Source organism: Ostrea edulis, chromosome 3, assembly GCF_947568905.1.
Source record: "Ostrea edulis chromosome 3, xbOstEdul1.1, whole genome shotgun sequence".
Classification (NCBI taxonomy): Eukaryota; Metazoa; Mollusca; class Bivalvia; order Ostreida; family Ostreidae; genus Ostrea; species Ostrea edulis.
Genome location: NC_079166.1, coordinates 70,542,102 through 70,569,163, shown reverse-complemented (window position 1 = coordinate 70,569,163; position 27,062 = coordinate 70,542,102). Strand labels below are relative to the sequence as shown.

At 35.0% G+C, this 27,062-nt stretch overlaps 1 protein-coding gene and 1 pseudogene across 1 annotated transcript in view; both read left to right on the top strand.

Annotated features, from left to right (window-relative positions):
* Nucleotides 1–27,062, top strand: part of LOC125674783 (uncharacterized) — a 176,172-nt gene that overhangs the window by 105,521 nt on the left and 43,589 nt on the right. The gene's annotated exons all lie outside the window — the stretch shown is intronic.
* Nucleotides 9,229–14,729, top strand: LOC125676272 (uncharacterized; annotated as a pseudogene).

Below are 27,062 nucleotides of genomic sequence, written 5' to 3'. Positions count from 1 at the left end.
GAAATATATACACACGATATGAAAGATCTGCCTTCAATAGTTCAGGACATATTGTATGGGTTAGAGTTTTTTTTTATCAAAAATAGGTCAAACATCTAACTTGGTGGATTTGGATATCTAATAATAATAATAATAATAATAATTAAAATAATAAATTCTTTATTTAGACAAGATAGCACAATTAGTACAAAGGACTAGTTTACATTTTGGACCTGTATAAAACATATTCACAGACAGATAAATGAGAGAATAGAAAAATAGATAACATAATATAAAATATATACATAAAATATACACACGATATAACTTGGAAAAAAAATAAACATATACATATCTATATCTATATATATATCTACAAAAATATTTGTAAAATTGAATATCTCAAATTTTCAACTGACATAAGTTTTTCTAAAATCCATACTATGCGGGATTCTCAATAATTTTAGAAGTAACTGGAATTGAAAAAAAAATCAAATATGTGAGTGTTTAAGGGAGTCCAGCATGCTTTTAAATTTTGGTTTGTTTTTTTATTAGAAGGAATTAGGAAGCATTTCCTAGTCTTTGGTACTAAATTATCGCATTGAAAAAATAGTAAAATGTCTAGATGTGCAGACTATTGTGTTACAATGCATTCATATTTGACTGAAATTAAAAAGGTGACTTGCCATAACTTTACCTTATAGTTGATATTATATATATTGTTTATATCATCTCCACCAAAGAAGCCTAGAACTGTCAAAATTGAAAAAGCCATGACTCTGAATTCAGTGATGTCATAAACAATATATAATAAGCATTAAATAACGATGTACCACCCTCTGGTCCAATTGCGATATTTCGTTGAACATCATTCAGGCGCGGCAATTCTCAAAAAACTGTTAGATTTCAAGACAACGCAATCAAATATCGAGAACCTGTACATTTGATAGATTGATTGATTGTATCTTGCTTCACGTCTCGCTCGAGTATTTTTCACTCATATGGAGACGTCACTAAGACCGGTGAAGGCCTTCAAATTTACGGCCATTGAGCAGTGAGGGTTCTTTAGCGTGCCACACCTACTGTGACACGGTCATCCGTTTTTAAGGTCATCTCCGAGGACCCGTGACATTAACATCTTATGCCGAGCGTAGCAAGCCGAGAAGTTGCGATTGAAGCCGAGAAGTTGCGATTAGTTTACAAAATGATCAGCATAAAATTGTACAGTTGTTAAGTGTTAGATATACTTATAATAGTTTTGACTAGACCGATATTTATCATTTTATAAAGATTTATAAACATATTACTTTTTTTTACATTAATTTTACATTACGAACAGTGGGTCGGGGCCTCTGTTGGTGGACTGATAGTCTCCGAGGGTCTTTACAGCCCAATAGCTAAGCACTTCGTTACTAGCTTGAAAATACAGATGTGTATTTCATTGCTGGGATAAAATTTAGAAATTCATTTCAAAATAAGGATTATCTCCCTCATGCATAGCTCTTATCCTTGGATGAATTTGGCTCCAGTTACTTGGCACTCTAGTTTTCCTTTTAACTCTTACAAGTTTATTGTTATTTCGAATTTCAAAAATTTCGGCTTGAGCATCACTGAAGAGACATTATTTGTCGAAATGCGCATCTGGTGCATCAAAATTGGTACCATATAAGTTTTACATTATGTATTTTTCATTCGACGAAGGACACTCCCTTTCCGAGACCAACGATCTGACACATCGATGGATTGTTAAGTACGATATTCATCTGATATTTACGATGTTCTTAATTTTTTCGCGATTATAGAAGTCACTCTAACGAATAGCTTTTTGTAATGATTTATTAACAGATACTGATATGTACAAATACATGGATAAACACAAGAAAGTTTTTATTTTCGTTGAAGATGTGTTGTGATTACACAGGGCTTGAAAGTATTTAATAAATCTGAAACTGTCCAATATGTCAGGCATCGAATGGTCTGGGACTGTTCTGGGAAGTTTGCGCCTGATAACGTAAAACATTTTACCGCATTAGATTGTACACTATCTGACAATGTCCAAGAAATCAGGCTACTGTTTACAATATACATGTAGCAGTTTGTCTGTTTGTCATTCCAGTAGCGGATTCAAAGGGGTATCGGGGGTCGGAACCTACCACCCTTTCGTCAGAAAATATTGCTAAAAAGGGTAAAATATCACGCATTTTGAAGGTGGATCCCCTTTGAAAACCAAAATTAATGGTCGAACACCCTTTCAAAGTATTTAATTATTGCAATTGACAAGAATAAACGAGTATATTCATAATTCTGTTCTTAAATCGACACACTGGACAAAATCTGCCGTTATAAACACATTCACAATACTGGGTTTTAATTTTGAAATTTCAATTCATATTAGTTCATTATTCACTTCATTCAATTCATATGCGCAACCATTCATACACACATTAGAAAATTCCTTCCTTTGTGCAATTCCATTGTGATTTCCAGCACTTGATATATGAAGGATATAATCAAGTACAAACTCTTTGTCGGAAGTAACTCCTGTTGGATTAAGCATTATTTGGTAGAGACAAAATAAATTCAAAGTATTCAAATAATGTTTATATAAAGGATAGTTTTTGTTGGCTGTACAAATGTTAAAATCACCCCGGATAATGGTTTCACAGTCCGTAATTTGCATAGATCGTCTTCGCAGAGGTCGTTAAAGGAATACTAGGTCGGGTACGGTAGCAAACCCCTACTACGATTGGTTTTGCTTTTGGTTAAAAATGAGTTGTAACCAAAGAAACTCTATGTCATTGTTGTTGATATCTGTTCTTCTGGCAAATACAACATTGAATCGAACATATACGCAGACACCGCCTCCAGTTCTATTTCGGTCCTTACGTAAGACACAGTAGTCCTCAATTGAAATGTCACTGTCAGTGACTGATTCGTCTAACCAGGTTTCACTAATGGTTATAACTGCAGCTTTAGATTCTTTTCCTATTAAGCGTAGATCAAAAAGTTTTGGAAAATGGAATCTTGCATTTAAATGAATGAAACGCATTCCCTTCCTTTGAAAACACTGGAAGTTCTTATCGTTTGGTTGGTTGTCATCCTTTTCTTTGAATTTTGGAGCTTTCAGCTAAATATCGCCACTCAGAATTAAGAGTAACATGAGGAAAGATTTTGAAGATGGTTTTGAATATAGAACAGTTAGCAACGGCTCGTTTGAACACATTTCGAATTTCCCAATGAAGTTCAAAATTTTATAGCAAATATGGCAAGTTCAGCAATAATGATATTCTGAGATGATATAAAAGTGTTGTTCAAGTTTTTGAATTGACTAATATCAATACAAAGTCTAAAAACAATTTTAAAAAATCAGAGCTGTTGACAGTACCATTTACCATATATAATAAATATGTAGTAGAAAACAACAACAAAAATGGTAAAACGAATGTAAAGTCAGTTTAAGTACACACACTGAGTTGGCATTATCAAACATTTTGGAAATGAATTTGTGCATTCCTTTGGGTTTAAAAATTGAAACAAAGCCCTGCTTCTATGCACAAAAATAGTTTATATCATTTGTTAAACCCAGGAGCTTCAAAGTGTTTCACCCCTGGCCCACACCAGGGCTTTACCATGAACTCAGAAAGGGTTTCAAGGCGGTCCCCAGAACCCTTCCCATACTTTATGTACGCTTCATTTTCTTTCTGACTAAGCTCCTGTCTTGACTAGCGAAAGTGATGTACGTGATGAATTTAAATGGTTGATTCAAAATTTTCAACACAGGTATGATGATATACAGAAATACTTCTTGATTTTATTTTTTAAGGAGCACAAGGGTACATTTGCCAGGTTGATGTGTGGATTGATTACGAGATTAAGCAACAGTATTGCTAAAGTTTTACATGGGAATACGTAAATGAAGAAAACATTTTTCAAACGTATAAAGTTCAATTTGTAAAATCAAAAGTAAAGCATATGCTTAAAATGTAGATTTCAGTATTCCCACATCATGTGGCACCTGATGGGGTAATGATAGGATTTCGATTTTACATTGCAATACATAAGAAAACTAATAAAGCACTTTTTTCGAATTCATATGCTAGAATACACATGCATTTTACATTCAAGTATGTTAAAACCATGAACTCATGGTACAAAACTGGGTCACAAACGGGATGTATGACATAACTGATATATACTGTTTTGTATGATACAGTAGCTAAGAGAATTGCAAAGCGTCTCATGATCCAGTTGTTTGAGTACTTATAAATCTACAAACGATACGTTAATTTGAATAAATATGAACCATCGACAGACCTTGTGGCAGATGATAGCAGCTTTTGAAAGCAACCACCTCCATATAATAACCTAATGAATATCCTTAGTTAATGAATAAATACTCTTAATTGCAGTTTGATAGTTTCTTATTACCATGTTTCATAAAACTATAGAAATGCATTTTCAATTCTTTGCAGTTCAATCATGGCACAGTCATCCGATGAATATAGGGGAAGTGACTCATTTAAAAGGTAAATCTACCAAACAATTTGCTATAAGTGAGAAAAATGCAAAACGATCTATAGCTGAGTCCATTATCATAGACACATCAATTTTGTTTTCTATTTCAGTTTTATAGGAAAAGATGAAAACGTCTTGGTATGTATTTTGTATTTATGATACATTACCTGCAGCTCATCTAAGTCAACAAATGGAGTGAACTTTTCTAATTGACGCGTCTATCATTTGTCAAAAATTACGGTTTCAATGCACTTTCGATTGTGTAAGTCTCAAGAAGCTCATAGTCAATTTCAACCCTTGACAGCACAATGCATACTGAGCTTGGACTTTTTCTTATTCCAGTCTTCCAAGTATATCCGTTATCCGGTTTTACCTGCACTTTCAATTTTTTCCCTTAATTTTCAAGAGGCTTATGGCCAATTTGAGCCAACAACAGTACACCACATTGGGAGGTTCGATTTAGAGAGTATTTTGTTTCAAATGAAAGTACCTCTAATAATAAATCAATGAAAATAAATATAGTGTGCTTAAAAAGATATATATATTTACAAGATTAAAGTACCAGAAAACCCCCATATTTTGTCTATATAGTGAACTATCAGAACAGTCACCAGTTTTCCTACAAGACATATTGCAGGTTGGCTAATCATTGGGCCACTTTGAGAATATCAAAATTATGAATCTTAAAGTTACTCTGCCTTGTGGACTGTAGGTTATGAACACGATTTTGTAAAGGTTAAATTTACGAATGCTATCTTTCTTTTTCATACTTTGTTTCTTGTGGTCGCGAATAACTGTGGAAATAACCACCTTTCCAAAATCATTGTCGCTCATTGATTAATAATCTTTTCTCACGTTGTTTATTTCCACTGTAAATTCCCCAACTACTAGTATATTTAAGATTTATGAATTGACTTTAAACACGCAACAGATATGACTAAACGTCCACAACATGGTCACGAGGCGATCATGTAGTGCACCCCTTTTCAAAGCAAACTGAGTATTTGAGGGATTTTTATACAGCTAATTTTTGCATATTGCTCCTTGAATGACTAGATTACCTTAGGTTTGTCAATTTATTACAAACATAATAATCTTAACCTCTATCTATATTAATATAGCCATATTTGTTTCGAAATATTCATATGAGTTTGTATCATGTATTGTTTTTTTAATACACTTTGAACAGTATCACAGTGTTTCTCATTGGTATTCCTTGAGCTTCTACCTGAGTGAAACAATCATTCACATTTACGCTCAATTCTCCTTTCCGACCAACAACGCGTTCAGCTCATGTGAGCTTGTCTTATCTAAACTTGTTCATATTCTGTCAGTTTGGCCTCTGTTGCCAGTCGACTTTTCGCGATTTCAATTCAAAGAACAATTTAGTGCAATGTAATTTAGAACAGGATATTTAAGTTTGTTAAATTGATGAGTAACGACCTGGGAAATGCATCAGAAATAGTAATGTAAGATGAATGCTTAAAATTGTGTTAGGTCAGCTGATTATAAGATCAAGTGAACTTTTCTGGTCACCTGCTGTTCGGCGTCCATCCATCCCTCTGTCCGTCAATCCATCCATCTGTACACTAAAATATTTTGACTTATTCTTCAGAACTCCAGGTTCAAATTTAATTTACAAAAAGCCGTTTCGAATAAAGGGAATTTGAAATTTTTTAATAAAAGTTCAAACCGTTTTGAAGAGGAGATAATTAAGAAATTATGAACATGTGTTTCTTTAAATTTGTTCAAGAACCACTGAGCAAGAAAAGAAAAAATGTTCATATTGTTACCTGGGGGGAAGGCTTGGGACATAATAGGGGAATAAAGGTTTTGTTGGAGTAAAATTGAAAACAAAAAACTTTTCTGAAGAGTAAAAGTGCCAAGATTAGTCAGATTAACATGTAAGCATCAATAGGTAGTGAAGATTAAAGTTTGTGGATACCATTGCTTAAGGGGTAACATGGGACCTCAATAGGGGATAAACAGTTTACAAGGTACAATGTAATTTGTTTTAAACTGCTTTTAGAATCGTCTTGTCAAGATCAGCAGATCATGATTTAATAGTTATATGCAAGTATCCTCAGGTAGTTCTAATTCCATTTTATTCAAGCCATGGTCTTAACAATAAGTGGATCTTTTATATAGAATCCCTGTTCTCAAGACGGGTCATCATTAGTCATAGTAATATGCAACCATTCTCACATACTGCAGATTAAATTTTCTACAAATCATGGCAGAGAGTTGGTTAGTTAATATGGGACTATCGGTTTACTTGGATTGATAGATTATATATTGTTTAACGTCCCTCTCGAGAATTGTTCACTCATATGGAGATAAGATAATAGTATTCAAAAATCAGTAAAAATCCATGATGAGGTGTTATCATTCTTTTATGATACAATGTCAATATAATACATTAGTGGGAAATCCCAGAATCATATACTGATTTAGATATTAATAATAACAAAGCTGAATGTTTCTCCTTTTTCTAACCTGTCTAATGAAATTCAATTGCATTTAATCTAAATGTACTTCAAAATCAATTCATTTCTGCTCTGACCGTAATCGTGTTTCAAATTTTCTGGGACAATTAAAAAGGACATGCATCAATTGGAACTCCACTACGATGGAATGAAATGCAAATAAGTACATGTGTATTGTATACATGTACTTTTATCAGTGGTGAATCACCCTCCTAATGAATATCCCAAATCTGTTCTTGCTTGTCGAGAAATGTAAGGCAAATGTAAAATGAACTCCTCCGGCTGTTTCCTCCTCACGTGGCTGTATTCTCCATACGAGTGATTGATTGTATATTGTTTAACGTCCCTCTCGAGAATTGTTCACTCATATGGAAACGTCACCATTGCCGGTGAAAGTTTGCGAAATTTAGGCCTATGCTCGGTGCTTACGGCCTCTGAGCAGAGAGGGATACTAATCGTGGCACACCTGCTGTGACACGGGGCCACGGATTTTGCGGTCTCATCTGACCAATTTATATTAGTCGCATCTTACGACAAGCTAGGGGTATTGAGGACCTATTCTAACCCGGATCCCCACGGGAGTCGTTTTACTTGGAAATATATATAATATTTAAAACTGTTCATATTACAAACCACTGATAATAATTATTCATATTAATATCCAAGCTTTCCGAAGTAGTGCAGATTCATATTTGAGCATGATCGGGCTTAAGTGCAGATTCACTGTATGAATGGCATTTTACCAATATAGATATATATAATATATAAGATTATGAGGGCCACACAAATTTAAATATGCAAACTTTCCAAAGTTGCGTGAATTCATTTTCATTGACCCTGTAGTGGGGCCAAAATCGACGATCATATTCTATATAATGCATGAATATTGAGGAAGAATTGTGAAAAAATTCTTAGAAAATCTTCTCTGGTAGGGCGATGTAATATAATGTAAGGCATCTTGATATTGAAACACCACCATGTTATTTGAATTCATAACCCCACGTGGTTAGATTGGGGTCATAATAAGGAGCCATTTGTAAATTGTCATTAGATAAAAGAGGGTGAATATTTTAAAAATCTTCTGATAAAAAAGCAAGACCATGATGACTCGGGTGAGCGTTATGGTCTATGGGTCTCTTGTTCCAATAACCTCATAGTTGCCATTATACACTGTATATTAAAATTCATTAAAAACGGGAATGAACCCGAGGACAGCACGGTACTCCAATAAGGGTTCAAAGTACATCATACAAATGTACATACTCTTTGCAAATATCCTCCTCAAGAACGACCATAGTACCATTTGACAATGTAATACACAAACATCCTATTGTAGTCTTCTCTTCACACCACGATATCTAAAGTCTAGAAGGGTTATCAAAGTTATATAATGCATTAATTGTTTAAATATTCCCACGAACCACATGGGTAAAACTCTCAAATTTATACATAAACAACTTCTAGACATAAAGTGTAGATTTTAGTTTCTTCTCATCAGATTAGTTTTGAATTTTTCTAAATTATGCTTCGGTGTTGAACACATTTGATATGTGAATGGAACGAGTGATTATGAGTTACCATAGCGATACTGGATTTCTAAATTTCACAGAACTCCTCACAAAAATATCTCTCAAGGAGAAACTTCAAACGTGTTTTGCCACAACATATGCTGGAAGTGGTGTAAATATATATTCTAAAAACATTCTAAAGAACCTTCAGTAATTTTTCCAAATCCCAAAACTTTCCTCAATTCAATAACATCAAAACATATTACTTTTCACCCCCTTTAGACGACCATTCCACACAGTCTAGGCTTCTTTTTTTTTTATCTCATAAACATTTGCTTCCTTCACAAAAAATGGAGAAAGGAAATGATCAGTCATTCAAAAAATTACTTCGTTATACACCACTCCGATTTTACGCACAAGTACTCTGAAATTGATACTAAAATATGTTGAAGTTCCTCATCGACAAAATCTTCATAGTCTTTGGTGATCAGGTCCTCCAGCAGTCTGTTGGAATTCTAAAGAACACGAATTGTACCCTTTGATATCTGATCTTTTTCATATTCCTATGAGGCAGAATTTATTCAAAAGCTTCTACATCAGAAAAAAATATCTAGCTGTGGCCTTCAACTCGACATTTAGATATATCAATGACGTTTTATCTATTAACAATAATTACTTTCTGCACATGGTGTTTATTTCTCTCAACTGATTTCAATTGCAAGAGGTTGTTCTATATATGATCAGTTTTTAAATCGAGACGGGTTACTGAAAAACAAGTTGATGATGGGTTTCAACAGTCTCGCATAAAATCAGCATATCGCAAATTATATGGTCGTTATAGCTGTCTAGTTTCCCAATACAACCAATTGTTGGGCCAAAAGCTTTCTAAAGTGTATCATACGATTTGTTACACCGTTCCTGGCACGGCACACCGAATTTGACTGCATATTGATAAGCTTACCTGATCAAGATGTAGATTCAGTGTGCCTCCTCCTAGGCACCTGATCCCGCCTCTGGTATACATGTACCAAGGGGTCCATTTCCCCACAGATCTTCATTTTGCATTCCTTATAGTAGTTATCAAATTGATCACTGTTCGTTATATTCACCTTTGCAGCAATCGTTTCAAGTTTTGTGAAAGGTTGAGATTAGATTCGACTTTGTTTTTCAAATTTGTCTGGGAAAGAATTGAAAAGATACATTTTGTCGAATTGATTATACAAGAATCCTAGTGTCGAATCATATACATTGACATCATTTTGACCCTTGATACCAGGATAAGATCAGGGCAGGTGTTGATAGTTTTACTTAGAAATCATATGTATTGAAAAACAAGTCTTCTCAAGAAGCAAAGGGTTAACTTGAATGATCTTTCGAATTGTTATCCAAGGATCTTTATTTAGTGTAAATTAATGTTTTTCAAACCAATACTCAGAGTAATGTTAGATCAATGATTGAGATTTATTATCTAACATTGGAAAATGGCGGGTAGCACTCATGTTCCAGGTCTTGAAATTTGATGAGTTTTGTTGAATGTTATCATTTAGGTTTTGAATGTATGTATTCTTGATATATTGAATGTCGATTGCTATTCTAATTGTTTATATTTTCAAAACTACAGAAAAAGCAGAAAAGCATGTGTACAATATGTTCGGCAATTGGTGAAAATGCAGAGGCTGTGATGGTTTGCAAGGAATCTGACTGCAATGAGAAACTATGTGAGGCATGCACCAAACAACACCAGAAGCAAAGAGCCACAGCTGGTCATAACGTCACCAAACTGGAGGATGACACACCCGATGCTAATGAATTTTTCTGCGAGCTCTGCCAAGACGAGGCTATCCCTGGATTTGGGTATTGTACGGATTGTCCTGAACCGGAAGTAATGTGTGACAAGTGTTGCAAACGACATATTGTGTCGAGAAAATTCCGGAATCACACAATTTCAGAGGATTTGAAATCCTTAAAAAGGAAGTAAGACAATACTTCTAAATATTGTATTTATCCTTATCTTAATGTGAATGTTTTATTAATGTTAAGATGTATTAACTGACGCGTGATTTACATGAACTATGGTAGAATTATACAAAGGTTGAAATCGAACTTTTTGCTCATCGTTATATCGCATTTTTTTTTTAACTCTCTAGGCAAAGACAGATATATTGCGTTAAAACATTGATATCAAAGGCAAATGGTAACATTACTGGCGATTCTGCTACGAAACATCAAGTATCCAGTGCCAAAACGACAGCTCCAAGACCAGAAATTCCGCCTATATATCATTGTGAACCTTGTCGATTTGAAAGTAAAAAGGTACACGCCACACAGTTCTGTCTTGACTGTGAAGGTTCAGAACCAATGTGTCTTTCATGTGGTCAACAACATCTGAAACAAAAGGTTGGGAGAGGTCATCGATTGTCTCAAAGCATGCAGCAGTTTGGATCACAGCAAGAAATGGTTCAGACTAGGTACAATTGTATACTTGTGGTATTTACATTTTTGTGTGAAAATGAACATTCTTTATATATGTAAAATATTCATGCACTTTTTGATATCTGTACTTAAATAGGATAAGAAAGTTGCAGCTACAGTCCAATGGACCACAAGATGTAAGTTGAACAACATATTTGTAAGTAACAATATTTGTAACTACACTATCACATCCAGTAAATCAGATTCCTTAAGGTGAATTTTACCGGTCAACATGGAATGCTTACTCCCACTAGGCATCTGTTTCTACCTCTGGTGGTTGTAGGGACCCGTGATTCCCCTGCTCTTGAATTTTGTAATCTTTGTGAGATTTTTGAGATTTTTCGCTCTTCATTATCTTCATTTCTTTCATTGTGAAGATAACGAACAGTGATAAATCTCATAAGTCCTATAAGCAATACAAAATAGAGAGTTAGACAACATGGATCTCTGGATATACTAGAGGTGCGATCGGGTGCATAGGAGGAGTAAGCATCTCCTGTTGACATATGTTCCAGTATACAATTTTTTTAAATTCCTAATCCTAAGTCTGAACAATGAATCATTTGTCCATATTTGTTCGAGGCAATCCTTTGTGTGATGAATTTAAGATAGATAACAGTTTCATCAGACTTCTAGTGATGTGTTATTCCTTGTTCTGACGTAATACTACAATACACACACACACACACACACACACACACACACACACACACACACACACACACATATATATATATATATATATATATATATATATGTGTGTGTGTGTGTGTGTGTGTGTGTGTGTGTGTGTGTGTGTGTGTGTGTGTGTGTGTGTGTGTGTGTGTGTGTTGTTTCAAATTTTAAGGAAAATCTGGTCTGGCTTAATCGGGAGGAAAATTTATATATTTTGTATATCTTATGAACATTACTTGAATGTAGGATTTAGGACCGATTTCTAATTTAGGACAGGTCCGCTGCATTATCCAAAGTAATTATAAATGATAATACCGGAAATTATATGTGATAACAGTTATTAATTCTATTATCTGGGTTTTTGTAGATTCCTGGTAAACCAATGCCAGCAATAATAAAATCAGATTCGGTTAAGTTGCACTGGAGACGATGTGATGATGTGGACTGTTATCAGATACGATACAAGAGTAAATTCGCCAAAGAAAACTGGAAAATTATTCAAACTGACATCAACAAAAACGAATTGAACATAAAGGGTTTGATAGCGAATAACACATACATTTTCCAAGTCCGAGGGGTGAAAGGGGATATTGAAGGATCTTACAGTCCGGCAAACGAGGACATAAAAACACAAGAGTCGTTGGCGTCTTGTCTCCTGGGTTTCTCACTTCAGCTGACTCGTGGGAATCCTTCAAAATTTGAATTACCAATAAGAGAAAACCCAAGGGCTAGAAATGAAAAGTACAAAATTCGTCAAATATGCTTAGGTGAATAAAAGTATTAGTAATTCAAAAGCCTAATGCTGAATAGCATTTTTTAGAAAGTCGTTTAATTGCATTTTTTAAAATTCTTTTTACAAATGTATAATATTGTAGGAGATGCGACAAATAGAAGAACTCGAGAAGAAGAGAAAACGATAATGTTAGTTGGTTGCACTGGATCCGGCAAAAGCACGCTTGTGGATGGTATCGTGAATTATGTTGTGGGTGTTAGTTTTGAAGATCCATTCCGATTTACATTGGTCAAACTAGAAGATGATGAACGGCGAAAAACAGGAAACCAAGTAAGTTTGTATATATTTTATAAACTTGTGAACCTAGCAATAAATTATGAACTAAAATTATTAATCGATAACTGTACATAATGTAATGAATAAATGACTGCAAATGGTTTTGCAGGCAGTATCGCAAACGGAGTGGATAACAGTTTACAAAATTGCACCACGCAAGGGAAGTAGACTAGACTATACCCTTAACATCATAGACACGCCCGGGTTTGGAGATACTAGGGGAATAGATCGAGATAATAACATTGTGGACCAAGTTCGCTACCTATTTTCGGCAAAAGGAGATGAAGGAGTCTTGTACTTGGATTCCGTTTGTTTTATTGTTAAGGCACCAGATGAGCGTCTCACACCAGTACAAAGATATATTTTTCATGCAATTATGTCACTTTTTGGAAAAGATATTGAGTCAAATATCTGCACATTGATAACATTTGCAGATGGCACGGATCCTCCAGTTTTAGCATGTTTAAAGGAAGCTAAACTCCCTTTTGGTTCAACCTTTCAATTCAACAATTCTGCATTGTTTGCAGTTAACAAAAATCTTCAAAGTAATGCACTTTCACCTTTTTTCTGGGAAATGGGTTGCAAAAGTTTTGAAGCATTCTTCTTACATTTGAAAAAAATTGAAACAAGAAGTTTGTCACAGACGAAGGATGTCTTGAACGAAAGAGAGCAACTGAAAACGATCGTCAACAGTATTCGACCACAAATTAGTGCGGGGCTGTCCAAGTTAAGCGAGCTACGAGAAGAGCTTGACGTATTCAATAGACACAAAAATGACACCGAAAACAACAAAGATTTCACTTATGAGGTAGAAGAAACGAGGCAATGCTTAAGCGACTTGCCTCCAGGTCAACATGTTACAAATTGTTTGGAATGCCATGTAACTTGCCACGAGGATTGTCGCATTTCAGACAACAACAACAAGAATAATTGCTGGGCAATGACCGATGGCTATTGCAGAATTTGTTTTGGCCAATGTTATTGGGACGAACACAAAAATACCCCATATATATACGTATGTGACTGAAACTGTTACCAAAACGTACCACGAAAAGAAGGACAGATACGAAAAAGCAATTGGAAAAAAATTAACACACGAAAAGTATTTAGAAGAACTGACCACCGACGTTGATGAACTCATGAATAACTATATGGATATGATGAATGAAATGAATCGCTGCAAGACAAGACTGAGAGAGATTGCTTTGAGACCGGATCCACTCTCTGCCGTTGAACACATAGATCTTATGATACAGGCAGAGGAATCAGAAAGACAACCAGGATACGATAGGAGGATCAAAATGCTTCAAGAAATGAAAAGAAAGGCACTGGTCGACAAAGATTATCACAATTTAGACAAAGATCTCCGTAGAACCCGCAATGACATAACTAGCGCTGTAGGGAAAGAGTTCCCTGGAGGACGTAGAATTAAGGCACGTCGTCGGCCTAAGAATAACGCTGGTGTAGTTGAGAAGGGACTACACATGATGAAACATTTTTTTGGAGAACACATATAAACCTTTTCGTAGGTGGTTTTAATGCACCATGCATGTTGATTTCAAGTACATGTTGTTTCTTAGGTTTCTAAAATTTTCTTTTAAGTTTTGAAAAATCATTATATTACAATGTAAAACATAATGGACATTTATGAGAACGACTGTCCTTTACAGTGAGTGGTTGACTTCGACAAGTAATGCACGAAAATACGGTTTTATTAATCGTGGTATTTTTTATTGCTGCAGAAGATGTCTGTCCTTCTGTTTGTGTAAACTTTAATACAGCCATATATGATTTTAAAACAAAAATGCTAGATATCTCATATCTGCATGTATATCTAGTGTAGTGAAATCCTAACAAAAAGCACAATGACCTTGATTCACGACTGATTTTTACATCTTACGGGGAAAAGGGGTTGAATTATTCAAATTTTTGTTACAACTTGAAACATTTTAAAAGCTAAAATAATTATATTCTTGATGAAGTCAGTAAATCATATTTTGAAAAATAAAAGATGTTTATGCTTTATTTTAGATTAGCAATGTCATCCCCCTTCACCAATGAGAAGAATTGCAAAAATTGACAAAAAAAAACTTATCCAGTCGGTATTTAACGAAGGTTTGAAAGGAAAACAAAAATCTCATTAAGATAACCTAATTTTCAATTACTTGTAATTCAGACCGTCGCGGTCTCCATACACTACTCATAATCATATGCGTTTTAACGTTATAAATGGTAGCCTTCTATCGCATATCTATATCCTGAAATCAACCTATTGAATTCCCGACAATTTCTTCTGTCAGCAACATTCCGGCGTTATAATTGATGTGTAGTAAAAGATGTCATTATAGAATGGCGGCTAGATATATCTTGTTACCTAACAAAACGCACCCGTAAGGTAAACTAAGTCCACCTACTTCCTAAAGATGGGCAAATTGTTGAACATGTTGAGGTGACCTGGATATCCGATACGTATCCTCAATAAATCGAATACATCCACAATAATTTACAACAACGTGCGCATGTCAAAGACGGTGTAAAGAAAAATAATTTTGGGGGTCTGTTTTTAATTCATCAATTTTAACTGAAGTATCATCAATTGTTCCCATAATCGTTAAGACTAACCTTAGAAACCATTGATAGTGGTAACTCAAATGATATATTTACAATCGATACAAAATATGGATTATATTACCATAGCCCCTTCCTTTATTATGGTAGTTTCAAAGTCAGCTGTTTACTGTAAAAGTCGGCACTTCTCGCAAAAGTATGTTTCTAATGACGAATAGACAGTGACTCATCATATCAGAACGGAGTCATCTGCATTTATTTCATAATTATATTCTTATTTTAAAAAATGGTTTCAAAGTGCGTATATCAGTTGTATACATGCAAGGTGAAGATAACGAACAGTGATTAATATCATAACTCCTATAAGCAATACAAAATTGATAGTTGGACCCCTGGACACACCAAAGGTGGGATCAGGTGCCTAGGAGGAGTAAGCATCCCCTGTTGACCGGTCACACCCGCCGTGAGCCATATTCCCTGATCAAGTAAACGGAGTTATCCGCAGTCAAAATTAGTGTGCCAAGAAAGGCTTAACAATCGGTATAAAACACGTCAGACAACATTTCACTCATTGGTAGGTTGTAATAATCCATGAAAATGTATTCATGAATTCATGAAACTTTAGCTGCAAAAAATGTATAGATAAAGTGTTCAACATGTTTCTTTGTTATGTTGGTGTATGTTATTATTGTCTGTATACAGTACTTGTGATGGCAGTTTAGTGATACACACTATTTGGGTAGTATGAAAATGGACAATTTTCATACCGTTTCTGAATGCTGATTAATTACAAAGATTCTTTTCTCGTTGATCCATTTATCCACTCTGTCTTGATCAGCAGGTGATATTAAAATCACAGACCAGGGGTCCGTTTCACAAATAGGTGTGAATTTAAGGCGTAACTTAGGCCGAGTAACTCGTTTACGCCAAAAATTAGGCCGGCCTAAATCGCATCTCACAAAGGAGCGTAATACCTGCCTTAGACCAGACTTTGAGCATGCGCAATTGCTATATGTTTTTAGTCTCGAGACTATTCTAAAATATTGAGGTGGATCAAAATGGTTTTAAAAGCTCTAAAGGAATTATAAACGAATTTTACTGAGAAATTAACTAAATATACTTACAAATGTAATGTAATTAATAAATAGGCCAATATTTTATGATTGTTTAAATCAATTGCATATTATTTGAGACATGTTGTGTGCGTAACATCAAAGGAATCGGTAATTTTGTCTGTAATACTGATATTAGGAGTACATACTATACTATCCTCTATTCAATAAAAAAAACTTAATTTAAATAGTAGTATACCCCTAATATTATTATTACAGACAAAATTACCGGCTGCTGTGATAACATACAAATTGAAATTAAGAAAACTCATTTTTTTCAAACATCAACTTTAAAATTATTTTTGAAACAGAAATTTAAATTCCATTTTTTAATTACATCAGTAAATTATCACCCATCGTAAAGAAGAGTTAACGAAATTATTGAATTGTGTCGTTTATTCCTCTGAATGATACTGCACATTTCAACAAGCTATAATGCATTTATGTAGACTCAGTCCCAAAGAGTTTCTATTGGGATTTGAATTTATTAAGATGTAGCTGTTATATAAAATGAGTTTTTAAAGCATGAATAAATGAAATATCAAGCTATATATAATTGTATCTACTGCTTGGGGAAAAAACCATGTATTTACATCACCTACCTTGTTATTCTTTCATACCAAATTTTAAAATAATTTATTAATTGAACTTTATCATTATACTCTGACAGTGGCATATTTCAAGGGGGGGGGGGGGGGGGGTCGGCGCCCCCCCCCCCCTAAGTTTTCGAATCTAAGGTAAATCGTGGTCTCTTGCTTAGAAAAAATGCAAATGATAAAGGAAGCAATATTTTCGTTCACTCTGGGAAAAATAAATGACAAAATCTTGTGATTTATTGAATAACTTTTATTAGAATATATTTGTTCCAAAAAATCTTATAAAGGACACGGTACGTTTGGGGCCAAATTCGGCCCCGTGTTCAAATTAAAAGATATCCGTCAAATAATAAGGTATATGTTTTTATAAAATGACTATCATGACTATCATATGTCCGTAAGAAGCTTTATTTTCATATAATACATACGTTAATACAGTATAGTTTACGATAACGTTGTGCCATTTTGACGTTACGTTATGCGACGTCATGAACAAGAAGGCTACATGTCTTATTATTTTGGCAAAAATAAAAGTGCACTGGTACGGCACGATATGTAATAACGAGAGGGTATGTTACATACAGTGGCATAAATGGCGAAGGTATGCACAGTGTAACAATAATTTTTGATACATAGCTCGTCATTCGTGCAACGCTTTGCAACCGATTGCGGTGACTGTACCTTTTTAGGCCGATTCCGGGACCGTCTCGTTATTACAAAGCGTGCCGTATCAGTGTACTGTGATTATTATTTGAAAAGTTTAATTGACTCACTCCGACAGTTTTCATGAATTGTAAATGATTCAATGTGACGGGTGCTACGATTTGAATGACGATTTGTGTAACGGTATTTAGTAATTGTAGAGTAACCCATATTCAATTAATTTTATCATTCAGCACATGTTTGTGTCTTTACATTTGGATTAAATTGCATTGTTTAAATATGAATTAAATGAATATCAGTTGTAGGTATGGTGATTGGGTACATGAAACTAATATACTTATGTGTATATACACACCATGTTCAATCCCCCCCCCCAGAACACTAAAGGTGTATTCAGCTCAGCGAAGACACTAAACGATGCCACATTGGATACAGTGAAAAAAACATGAAATTCATTCAAAGTAATGTGAGAAGAAATATTAAAATGTTTTGGAATTAAAAAAAAAAAACCACACATGACATTGGGATTGAGAATGTACAGCACACGTATTCAACGCTATCACAATGAAAAGAATATAACTAAAAATAATCTTGCGGGATTTTAAGATTCAAGATTTTAGCATATGCACGTGTATCTATTTAAAAAATATATATCATAAATACTTCTTTATATACTGTATTATACAACACATCTTTCAATGCATTGGTATTTACGCAATTGAAACAGTTTGAATTATAAATCAGTATTATCGTCTCATATCGCGTCCGAAGTCCGCATGGGAGAGGATCGTACCTTAAGGCCTTAATGTTTTACATCGTATTGACATTATTTCAGCCATTTTACGGCAGTATATATATAATAAAAAATGACTATAAAGAAAATTAATCACCGGTAATTACGTAAATTGAAAATGGAAGGATATTAAACAATGTTCTAGTTTTGTACAGATGATTTCATGATGATATTGTGATCTGGTTCTGTCCTCATTACTTAGCGCACGGATGTAATAACTTCATATTCCAGGGGCGGTGTTCCGGTGACCCACTTTAGATCCGCGCATGATTTAGATATGCGATGTCTTTTGCACACGCCAATATAAATGTCATGTCAACGGTGGATGGATGGGCAGACTGTAAAGGTCTACATGTGCGTGAAAAGCGTGCTCTACGTACTACTTGAACAACTGTTCCACGTTTTGATGATGAAAATAACCAGTGGTATTATGTATCTTTCAAAAGGACCATGGCATAGAACACATATCCCAGTGCCCAGTATATTGCCACATTAGATTCCACAAAAAACTATTACAGGAATTTAGCAACAGAACTTGCCCCCACTTTATTTTGACAATGTAGTGTTTCCATAATTCTAACATGAATTTTGATTTACCCTGCACCCTCCCTCCCCTTTATGGTAGTAGTGAATGTTTGTGGGAATGAAATCCCATCGTCGGAAACCCACGGTTGATTACGCTTCGTTCCTCTCTCCACCGTGGGTTTCCGACGATGTTGAAATCCATGTCCTGATGAATCAACCGTTTCACAAAACGTAAACATTTATGCTGCCTACTTGAATGTGCTGTTTGAAAAATATTTCATTAGTAATCATGTGCGTTTATACAAAATTAATTTGTCACGAATGTACGTATATGACAGAAAATAACTTTATAATATTTATCCGTGAATAACACAAAGCGATGTATAACAGGCATATAGAATAGGGGGGGGGTGCTTTCTTAACAATATATATTTTTAGTAAAGATATATTTGGTGACTTCCCCAGGCCACTTTTTAAAAAGTAATAGTTAATGAAAATACATATGATGTATGTCAACCCAAATCCCCCCCCTCCCAAATTAGGATTTTGAAGACCATGTTGGCTTTTTGTTTCAATTTTACAAGTATTATTTTTAGACAAAGTGAAGTCAACTTCTCTGGCTCCCCCTTGAAAAAACAATCCTACGTGTCTATAATAAAATAGCTAATATAGGCCTTTCCGAAAACGTGAGTTATCTCTCTTTGTATTCTTACATTTAGTGTGAATATGACAACTTCCGGGTAGTAACACACTCAGACTGCGCATATATTATAAGAGTTATATTAGTATGGGTGTTGTTCAAAATCGTAAACAGTTGAAATCATTTGTACGAGAGTGTAAGAAAAAGTTAATGGAAACAAAAACGAATTTCTTGATCGAGTCGGCTGTGATTTTTCGGGGGGGGGGGGGGGGGGGGGGGGGGGGTGTTAAAAACTGAATTGGAAATCACGCAGACATTCATTTGTTTACATATGTCTCCAATAACGACTGACATAATTATTTTGTATGAAATCAGAACAGAACTTCTGATTCTCAAGAGATGATGGCATCTCATCAACTCCAAGCTCGGGTTTTTACGAGGATCGACACGTGCAAATATCTTGCATAACATGCCCCCCCCCCCCCTTTCCAAAAAAAAAAAAATCAATTAAATAGGAAATCAGTTTAAAGATGGTTTCTGACGACGAATGTCTTTATGGTTATACTTGTATTTGAAACTGTATAATATAAGTGAGTAGTCAGCTGGAAATCTGTCAGTGGACTCTCACTTACAAGTACAGGCTGGGATAAATTTTACTCGCCAATCAAAGAGATGGACATTTTCAAAATCCAGAGGTGTCAGTCCGACATACCTAGACGTACATCGTGGCAGAACTTTTATCGCTGAATGTACTACATTGATATTGAACAAGTAACTTCTGATATTTTATTATAAATCTGACTGTATTGAAACACGGGCTAAAGATCCAGAGGAAATGTATGCAATATATAATATATACTAATTTCAGTCATAAAACACGTAAAATCCTGGAAAGTGGGAGGGGGAAGGGTAGTTAGAATAATCTAACTGCGTCTCATGACAGGCCTGCCATAGGAAATCACATCACTTTAACGATAGAACATTCTATCGGGGAGGGGGGGGGGTCCTCCTCTACTTACAACATTAATTTTCTATTATTTTTACATGCAAAGTTGGTTATTTTCACGTGTATGAAGTAAACTTATGCATTGGGATTTTTTATTAACGTTAACATATTTGTTGGCGTGATTACTGTAAAATTATACAGCAATATCTTTGCGACCTTCTGCACTGTTGATAATGACGCTTCTCGAATATACTACCCGGAAGTCTTAAACTACTGTTACGCAAGGGCACTACGTTCCGGATCAAGGAAAGATTACTCATGTTTTCGGATTGGCCTATACTTACATTCACGAAAGGGTAACACGTTACGAATCCTGGGGTAATTGGAAAATTATAACAATACAAATGCTGCAGATATAGACTTAGGCCTATATATAGTCGTATCGCACGACGGCATATGCACTGTAATGTTCAATGCTATTGAAATATCTCTACTTTAAATTTTAAAAAAAATTATCTTTGTTTACTTAATATCTTAATATTGGTCGTTTCCTTTACACTACCGGCTGAGGTAACGTAGTATGTAAGTTGACTAAATAATCTATCAACCCATTGTGACGTCACTTTTGAGAATTAAGTGACGTCTGTCTGACTCTGTCACTTTTGAGAAGTGACGTCTATATACCGAAATACATATATAAATCGGCCTCGTGCTCTGCCATGCATTTAGTTATATTAGATTAATAAGAAATAGTAGCATTTTGTATTCGGCAAAATGTTTCATATAATGCAATTTCCATTGATTAAAAGTAATTGATATCAAAGTATTCCAAACCAGTGTACATGTCGCTTAGTTACAAGGACGGAAGTAAGATGGTATGATTAATATAATACACAACACAAGGGAAGACATGTAAATATCGTATAGTGACATTGCCCCTTTAGATTGATGTTAGGAATTTTATCATTTGATACGGTGTTAGACGAGTATTTTCTTTTGTAATCAAAATATAGGTAAACTTATGTAACAACACATATATAACAACATCCATAAACATGACGTATATTTCCATGCTGTAAAAACGCTAAAAATATGAACGTAAAATAAAACATTAGTATGGTCCGCACAATATCACCATCGTAATTTTTTGTATGTGAAATGCTTACACATAAATGTTTTATGTGTGAAAATTTTAAAGTGGTGATATTATGCGGATCTATTCAAATATCTTTAAAAGTGGTTAAATTCTATGAAATTTTCCGGAAATTTGTGTTCCGTACGTATTTTGGCTACGTCAATGTAGTAGAAATGTGACACATTTTCAAAGTTTCGTTTTATTTTTGAGACAAATGTATCTCCGTCAGTATTTTGCGATGTAGAAGTTTGATTCAACATGTACTTCATTTTTTGATAATTCAGGGGGCCAAATACGATACCAAACGAACTTAGTTCTTTGCGTCATTTCATTAATTTCACATGATCAAAAATGGATACATATTTCAAGCCCTATAAATGAAAACTGTAAAATCCAGGGGCTTCAGGGGGCTCATGGCGGCCCCCATACCCCTATCTCATAAAGTTGCGCCCCCTCTCTCTTCTTGGATCCGCTCCTGCATTAAACTAAAGGTAGGTCTACATGTATTACTTAATTTCTTCAGTATGTATATACATATATGTATAAGGTTAGATGTATATTCATATATTATGACCATGGCACCTGTGAGCAAAATTGGACGGCTGATGAAATACAAATACTAGCATCATCAATTCGCAAAAATAGTGATATTCTGTTTGCAAAATTTCCTATTGATATGTCTTTGGAGAAAAAGAAAGGAATCTGGAACGAAATCACCAAATAGTAAGTAGTCTAGTATTTCAAGAGTTGAAATATACCAAAAGTTCAGATGAATATTAAAAGGAAATAATGCTAAAATATTTGTTGTTGCAATCTACCCCCCCCCCCCCCCCACTTCCCCCAAAATTTAAAATAGGGACTCAATATGTAATCGTTATCCTCTTTCATATATTATCATTATAACTGGGAGGATATAAAAATTGTAAATTATAACTCAGTAGATACAATACCCCTTTTTTAAAGCTTGTTTGATTGAAAGGAATACATATCTAGACGGTCAACATTAATGTTCCTTGATTTGTAAAATAGAATTATGTGACTATTACGTTCCATGATTTTTATATAAATGAAAGTCAAGTTGAAAACTTTCAAATATGAAAGCTTCCAATGTTATCATCAGATATACATGTAAAGCAGTTGCCCATAATTTTGTTCCCATAAACATTTTTCACTATATTTTTCATACAAAACAGCAATTTTTCAAATAGTAGGTGTGACTTTAAATTTTATTTTTACAATAAATTAATGCTAGGGATTCCACTTTTAAACAGAATATTTTATAGTTTATAACGATGGGAATTAAATATTTCTGATATGGATTTTTTAAACAAAAAGAAAGCATAGACAATTTGACCGGTCCTGAAAACTCTTCCTCTTCTTATCTGCCGCTGTCTGCGTTGCTTCAAAATCAACACCCTCGCCATTATTTGTTTAGTTGTTTACAGACTAGGAGTTACACCTAGTCATGAACAGGCCTAAATTTAAGCCATCAATTTAGTCGGGCGCAAACGTAGTCTGCTTTATGAAACGCAACTTAGTCCGGTTTTATGATTTACTCCTGTTTTTACGACCGACTAAGCTTACGTCAGGTTGAAGGCCTTTTTTTTAAACGGGCCCCAGGTGTCCAAAATTCTCTTTGATTGGAAAACCAAATTCGATCTTGTTTTGGTATTTTGATACTTCTGTTATGTTTAGGTCACCTCGCATCTGATTCATAATTGTACATGTATATTTTGTATAACTATATGTTAACAGCAAACTAACAATACGACTCAGCTTCTCCATCGTCAACTTCCTCTTTTATGCATTCCATTATCACCTGAATATGGCGGTTACATATCTCAACTGGTTCAATACGCACGAACATGTTCTGCATGTCATTCATTTTTAAATCGCGGCAAGCTACTGACAAATAAGTTTATTTTACAAGGTTTAAACAGTATTGTTTAAAGTCGGCATTTCGCAAATTATATGGCTGTCATAACGATCTAGTTTACCAATACAACACGGCTTTGGGTCAAATGCTGTTTCGCATGTTTTATATCAATGATATCAATGATTAGGCTGTTCTTTTCACACTGATTTTAACTGCAGATAATTCCATTTACCTGATCAATATATGGGACGCACAGCGGGTGTAGCCGTTCGACGGAGTATGCTTACTCCTCCTAGACACCTAATCCCACCTCTGGTATGCACAGGGTTTGTGATTGCCCTATTCTTAATATAGTTTTATGATGAGGCTTTCTTTAACAGTTAATAGCTGACTGTTACAATTTCAAGGGATCAACTCATCAAGGGATGAATTTGAGAGTGGTATTTGCAAAATTCAAAGACTTTAGGGGCGAGATCAAAAGTTCAATGTCGAATAAAAATCTAAATTCACGCTGATATCGACTACGGATAACTCCGTTTATCTGATCAAGACATAGGGCTCACTGTGGATGTGACCGGTCGACAGCCGATGCTTACTCCTCCCAGGCACCTGATCCCAACCTCTGGTGTGTCCAGCGGTCCGTGTTTACCAACCTCTATATTTTGTATTGCTTATGAGAATTATGAGGTTGATCACTGCTCCTTATCTTCAACTTTCATTCAAATAGTTAGGGGGAGGGGGTTACACACTCCCGTGAGTTTCTGTCATCCGACATCAATTACACTCTAGTGGAAAAAGAAAGAAAAAAAAAGAATCAATAAATTTAACTTAATAAAAATTCAAAATGAGTAGTGCATTGCGAAAGTGTCGAACAATTGTAGAGTTGCTAAAGAGTTTACAATACTCTATTAATTAAAGGTGAATATAACGAACAGTGATCAATCTCATAACTCCTAGAAGGATTTAATACAAAATATAGAGTTGGGCATACACGGACCCCTGGACATGACAGATGTGGGATCAGGTGCTTAGGAGGAGTAGGCATTCCCTATCGACCGGTCACACCCGCCGTGATCCCTATATCTTGATCAAATAAAAGGAGTAATCCGTAGTAAATATCAGTGTATCAAGAACGGCTTAACAATCGGTATGAAACTCTTCAGACAATATTTGACCCAATGATAGGTAACATGATTGGTAGTTTAGTGTTTTACTGAAGTAGTCTGCATATTTATATCGGTCCAATTTCTGTGGTTGGAGTTGATCCCTTTGAATTGTGAACGTCAGCCGTTGATTGTAAAAGTAAGCTACTATTCTGTGTTCTTTACAGGAGTTATGAGATTGGTCAATGTTCGTTATCTTCATCTTTTCATAATACAGTCTCGTTAACGTAATTCTAATTCACGTTTACTTATTTCCGTAATGGAATAGTCATTTCATATTCAACGAGTGTTTTTCATAGGTGTTTATTTTTTTTAATTCCATTTAATACTGTCATGGGTAGTTCTTCCGCTTGGTTTATTTATTTCAAAATATGTTGCGCAATTATGTCACTGACAGCCAACTTTTGATGCGGGCCTTTTTAAATGTTATCGATGTCTAAATCGAGCGTTAAGTTTTCCGAAATCATGAAAAGATATCAAGATATCGTACATAGATATAGTCCACGGCGTCCCGGGATTTTAGTTAATTCTGAAGCAAGGATAGCTCATTCTGGATATAGGGTTTACAGTTGGTATGATCGGTCAACAGAGGATGCTTACTCCTCCAATGTGCGTGATCCCACCTCTAGCCTTTTTTTTCAATGGCTGCCCTCCCATATCTGTGATAATGACAATAACGGTGCCAAAACTTTTAATAAAAAATCCCGTAGAAGTCAATACTTACCCCAAATATTGTTTATGAACAGAAACGTAAGGCGAAGATAACGAACAGCGATCAATCCCAAAACCCCTATAAGCAATACAAAATAGATAGCTGGGCAAACACAGACCCCGGACACACCAGAGGTGGGATCAGATGCCTAGGAGGAGTAAGCATTCGCTGTCAACCGGTCACACCCGCCGTGAGCACTATATCCTGATTAGGTAAACGGAGTTATCCGTAGTCATAATCAATGTGCCAAGAGACGCCCTTACAATCGCTGTGAAACATGTCAGACAGCATTTGACCCAAGGATAGGTTGTATTGACGAACTAGATCGTTATGACCACCATAGAATTTCCGAAATGCTTACTTCAATCGAGACTGTTGAAACCCCTGTACCATCAACTTGTGTGTCATAATCAGTAAGATAATTAGGTCAATACCATAACAGTAGTTCTTCTAGTCAAAGACTCCCTAATAGACATGCACTACATGGACCATTCTTAGTTAACACTTAACGAAGATATGTAACGAATTCTAAAATGGAGTAGAATAATAGCAATCTAAAGTTTTTCAATCATGGGTTAAATGACCATCTTTACAGCTGTTATCGTTTAAAGTTTGCTAATTGGTAACTTAAAACAATTTAAATAATTGATATTTTTACATATATTGAGCTGATAACATGAAGCAAATGTGCAACATAATAGCCACACCGGTTGTAGTGTCAGACAGTAAACATACCAGGGGCGGGTGCAGAAATGGCGGTTAGGAGGGCGCAACGTTATGAGACAGGGGGTCTGGGGGCCGCCTTGAGGCCCCCAGTGGGGGCTCGAAAGCTCCTGGATTTTACAAAGTTGATAGGGCTTCAAATATGTCGCCTACACATATGTAGTCATTTTTACAAATTTTAAGCGCCTTTGGAAAAAATGTAAGTTCTCCCGATAAAGGTAATTCAATAAATTTTGTCATTTATTTCACCGAGAGTGGAAGAAATTATTGCTTCTTTAATCGTTTACATTTTTCTAAACAAGAGATATCGATTTACCATAAATTTGAAACTTTTAGGGGTGGACGCCGGCTGTGTCCCCCTTAAATCCGTCACTGCATACGGAGACATTATTGATGTGGGTTCAGTTCTCCATTTCACAGTTGTTTTTCAAGTGAATGGACGTTTTCAAAACAATAGTAAAGATAACAAACATTGTTACTTCTTTGTTACTTGGTGTCACTGTATAGAAAGAAGGTGAAAATAAATTGTTTTCCGTTTTGGTTGAAGAAGCAGCTGTCTATGATGTCAAAAAGTCTAGTATTTAATACATCGTGAGGAATGCTCGTGTAATGTGTTAAAAAGTCATACGTTTTGATGTTGATTTGAGAAAAGTTTTACGATTTCAAGTGTACTAAAAGTTCTTTAGAATTATTTAGAATCCACATCTGATTTACACCACTTCTGGCATATGTAGTCACACAATACATTCTCATTCACAGCTGTTAATATTTTCATGCAGAACAAAGATATGAGCTTGGTAGAACATTTACTGGATCCAACAATATATCTTTATTTGCAAGAGTTTTTATGAAGTTGAGGAATCCAGTATAGAATGTAAAATGTAACTAGAGTTTTCGCTAAACTCA